The 5,200-nt window shown below is 32.9% G+C and overlaps 1 long non-coding RNA gene across 1 annotated transcript in view; it reads right to left on the bottom strand.

The window, feature by feature from the left end:
- Positions 1-850: 850 nt before the first annotated feature.
- Positions 851-5,200, bottom strand: part of LOC128202187 (uncharacterized) — a 170,269-nt gene continuing 165,919 nt past the window's right edge. Inside the window, exon 2 of the long non-coding RNA XR_008253632.1 lies at positions 851-2,916. This is a non-coding gene — a long non-coding RNA (uncharacterized LOC128202187). The remainder of the gene's footprint in view (positions 2,917-5,200) is intronic.

Genomic DNA, 5,200 nt, shown 5'->3' on the forward strand with positions numbered 1-5,200 from the left:
AATAGTTTTTTTTTAATACTTTATAATTCACTGTTTTAGTTATTCTTTTATTTTCTAACTTATTATAATAAAAATTAAATAATAAATGGAACGGAAAGGAGAAGCCCATTCTATGCCACGGATAGCAACTTACTAGCTTAGTTTGCTATTAACATTTATTTTGATAATAATGAACCCCAATTTTTTAATACCACATGTGGCAAACAAGCATACAGCCCACCTTATGGTAAGCGGTTACCATAGCCTATGAACGCCTGCAATACCAGAGGTACGCGCGCGTTGCCGACCCTGAAGAGATCTCTTTACCCCCTTTTGAATAATCCCATGCTGTCGTCTCTTGGGAAAACCTCAGTTGGGAGCTCATTCCATAACCTGAGTGTTCATGGGAGAAAACATCTCTGAAACCGCGTTGTACGCGACCATTTAGGATGTAGGGTATGAGGGTGAACTCCCTGTCGATGGCGAGCCGTACGATGATAGAAAGTGGCTGTGGGCATCATATTGAATAATTCCTCTGAGCACAATCCGTTGCACAAGCGGTAGAACACGCAGAGTGAGGCAAAATCTCTCCTAAGATTTAAGGGTTCGATACCGCTTGTAAACCTGGGATCATCGACAATTCTCATAGTTCGTCATTGCACAGAGTCGAAGGGTTCAAGCTGGTGTTTAGGTGCTCCCGCCCATATGTGACAGCAATACTCCATGTGGGGCCGGATTTGCGATTTGTAGAGCATTAATCGCTGATCTTAATATATTACGTATTTAACCCTTGATTCTAACGATATATATTTTGGTATAAGCGTTATAAAGGTGTTTAATAAAAATATGGGTAAGGTGTAATTAAAAACCATTTAATTTGACATTCCGTTTATTTTTTAGAAGACATCGCTCTCATTCTATACATCATAAATCTAGATTAACAGCACGATCAGAGCTATATTACACTAGCGATTAGCGAACACGTTCGGAGCAAGACAATCCATTAGCATTTAGTTTTATAATAATCCTCGTCATGTCTATATATATAACGGGAAATTAATGAACTCACCGTGTTTACCGTTTCCGACAATTGTTTCGATTCAGAACCGTAGCTAGACCCATGTTTAAGGTAGGGCATTGGGTCTTTCAAGGTAGATTACTGCCCATCTATGTCCCCACTCCCTCTTAGCTACGGCCATGTTTCGACTGCATCTTTAAGTCTTCTTCAGGGGCGTTTAGCGCTTTGCGTCACAGATGCTCGTCGCGCACTGTGTGCCGCAGCTCGCAGAGCCCGTGAAGATATGGGGGGTGAGGGGGGGGGGGGGATAAAGATGACACAAGATAATGGTGTTGTCGAAAATGACTGTGAAGGACTCTCGTTTTCGCTTCTGGTGTCTTTTGAGTTCACGAATATCCCGTTATATATGTATATAGATGGCATATAAAAATGATCATAAGTTTTAAAAATAATATTCTTTGTCATATCTCGGCAAACTACACGCCTGCGATAGCTCGTAAACAGGTTCAATAATCGCACGTGTAATATGGCCCTAAATATATTTATACACAGAGGAAGGCACTTCTAAGGAGTGATGTAACATAAAAATTTAATAAAATACAATTACAGATTATAAATTAGACATTATTCGAGCAATATAATACTTAGAAGATCACGTGATTATTAGTACTTTTAGTACCATACGAATCTTATATAGTATGAGGGTGAGGTGAAAAGTTTTCAGGCTGACAGTGAAAGACTGCGATTTTAAGTAAAAAAAAATATTTTTATTTTTTTACATAATCTCCTTTGACTTCAAACACACTTGAACCAGCGTTTCTCTAACATCAGTATTCCTTTCCGGGAGTGAGAGTCTGGAAGGTTATGACAATATTAATTTACGACCCTCTCAACTTCTTTGTCGGACATAAACCGCTTCCCAGAAACAAAAAATTAGAATAGGGGAGATGACCGAGCAAATCGTATCCCTTACATCCATCATACAGATTTTATGTATCGCACGATATTCAAATTTATCCACTTTAACGAAAAACATGCACGACGTTTGCTGCAAAAATTCGTGTTAATAAACTATTTTAGAAAATAAGTTTAAAAATTAATGACAAGGCAAGAAAAATAAATTTTTGTCGATTAGAACGCCATCTCTGTGTCAGGCCGAGAACTTTTCATTTTACCCTCGTATGTATAGTTAATTAATACTTGTTTATGACTATTATACATTTACTAGTTTTCCAAGGTGTGCAAGAGACGTGTACAATTCGGGTCCTTAGACACAATTTAAGAAAGTTTCATACAGTTTATTCAAGCGAACTGTGTTTCTCTTAAAGCGTAGTATGATTGGGCCTTTTTTTGTCTGTGGTAAATATTCTTATATATATATATATATATATATTTTTTTTTCAAATTATAATAAAAGATAATAGTTGTGGGATTTCTATTATTAATACAGAAATTTTATATTGACAGAAATATTGTACAATGACCCAAAATGGAAATATTTTTAACACAAAATCAGTTTGATATGTAAAGAGACTGTATAGAGGGGTTGCAACCACTCGAGTAAGGACTTCTGTTTGTCAAAATTCTCTTATTTGTATTATCTGTGCATTGGAAGACGGTACTCAGCTAACAGTACTTTTAAAGCGTTTGTGGAGTAAGTAAACTTCATTACTCGTGGTCTCACCGCTCTGATATAGCAAACAACTTGTCAATTCAATTTGGACTTTAACTTGTATGCTTTTGTATACATTATACAATAAAATGTTATAAGAGACACTTTGGAAATAAAACAAGCGTGGACCAAGTCAATATATAACTATTATATAAGTTACTTTGCTTTTTCATTATTAGTTTTAAAAAAAAAATCTGAAAACATACATACCAGAGGGAGACTGTACAAAAGTCGATTGCTTGGGTACCTCTGTCCCATTCGTGCTTCAACCGTGAAGCAGTTTTGTTTGCATGACTGTGTTTCGGTTTGAAGGGTGGGATATGGCGTGAATTTACAGGGTACAGAGGAATAAAACCTGAGTCCTCAGGAATGGCAACGCATGGGGGGTATCATGGGTGAAATGTCCATGGTACTGCTCATGTCTATAGGAGACGGTTACCACTTTCCATCAGGTGGGCCGTCAGCTTGTTTGCCATTCTAAGTTGTATAAAACGAACAAAACAAACACATTTGTGTCAATAAATTACTTAGTAATTTAATTTTCCCAATAACCCGCGTATTTTTCTTAATTCTTTTGCATAGTGTACGATGCCCGAGAATAAATTATCTCTGCTCTGGCTCGAACTACATTTGACATTTGGTACGATTGCAAAAGCTTGGTTACTGAAACGTCATTAATAAAAATTGTGAAAAATAAAACCTTAATTATTTTAGACATGCAATCAATTCAAATTGAACATCATACATAAATACATAAAGTGCTCAATAATACTCAATAATAATCATTATTGTAAAATTTATAAATCACAAACGTCATTATTATTTGTATAGAAATTTTAAAATACATAGAGATACGCCCCAGAAATATGACGATAACAAAATACATACTTGTAAAGTTCACTGGGTATTGCCAATATTTGGCGTTGATATTTGTATTATAAAACTAAATCTAAGATTAATTTTCTAAACCTAAAATTTTAATTTCGTGAAATCACTGTTTCGAACACCATTAACTGTTTTTATTATAAAAGTTCATAAATACAATAAAGAAAGTGGTGTTTTTTTTTTTTTCATTTCAATTCTTGTCGGTGCAACTAATTCATGCATCTTCTTTTCTATAAACCTTATACGACATGACAAGTGTTTCTTTTATCTGTCTCATATAGTTATTCCTCGGTCTTCCTCTTCCTCTTTTACCTTCTATTTTTCCTTCTACAATGCTCTTAAAAAAATCGTCATGTCGTATAAGGTGTAAGGTGTCGTATAAGGTATAAGGTTGCGGTGGTATAGAATTAATATTTTAATTTTAAAAAAGATTTAGTGAATAGTGTCACAGAATTGACTCGAATATAAAAATTGTCCAAATGGCGGCGTGTATTTACATACAAAATTTTGCCCAATAAGGTTTTGGTTTGAGCACTTACGCTTAATTAAGCGTATCTATTTTTTCTGATTTTTAAAAACTAATAAAATGCATAATTTATTCATTGTATTAACATAATAATTAATTAAAAAATATGCTCAATCGATTAATCGAGTAGGTGTTACAAATAGTTAAAAGCATTATCTTGTTGCTTCTAGAGCAAATAAAATCGAGCTTGAGCAGTTTCTTTTAATAAAATTAATTTTTTCATTAAACGTTTGTTTTAATAATAGAACAAAAAAAAAAAAATGCAAACTGTAGAAAAGCGAGACTTTGTACAAAAGTCGTTTGCTTGAGTACCGCTGTCCCATTCGTGTTTCAAGCGTGAAGCAGCGTTAGCATAGCGTTGGTCGATCAAGTTACTACTGATTAAGTTAGCAGACCATTTATAGAAAACACAAATACAAAGACAGAAAAAATACTAGCAAAAATAAAACAATTATTCATAACATTAAGCAAAAAAATAAACATACATAAATATATATAAAAAAAATGTCGATACAGTCAAATGTAATAATATGTAACACTTGTTATTTGCCGCTTTAACTATTTATTCTATTATTTAAAATTATCATTCGTTCTATTTGTTGTTAGAGTGAAAATAAATAAATTAATGACGTTAAAAGTATAATACAATATCACTGGAATAAGATATTAAATTTATTTCTAGCAATAAATATTTTTCTATTAATATTTTGAATTGTTTACAAATGATTGTAAGTGACTGTAACACTTAATCAAGTCGATTTTGAGTTTTATTGATGTTCAAGTTAGTCAACCATACATTTTTTTTTTCTAAAATTTATACATATTAATATTTGACTCTGAGAAAGAACTATTCCTCTTCCTTCTTTGTACCGCATGCATATATATTTTAATCAATTTAATTTAAAAACTAACTAAATACAGAACTTACAGTAATTTAAAGAGAATACATTGATTAAATACGGTTTAATAAGTGTTTTACCGGTTTTTTTACACTGCACGTGTAAAAAACCGGTAAACACTGATTAAACTGTATTTAATCAGTATTTTTTCTGTGCAGTGAATATCGGTAATCCGTACAAATTATTTTATTAATAGTTAATATATAATATATATAAATAAT

This window comes from Galleria mellonella, unplaced genomic scaffold (genome assembly GCF_026898425.1).
Source record: "Galleria mellonella isolate WM207_F2 unplaced genomic scaffold, CSIRO_AGI_GalMel_v1 utg78, whole genome shotgun sequence".
Lineage (NCBI taxonomy): Eukaryota > Metazoa > Arthropoda > Insecta > Lepidoptera > Pyralidae > Galleria > Galleria mellonella.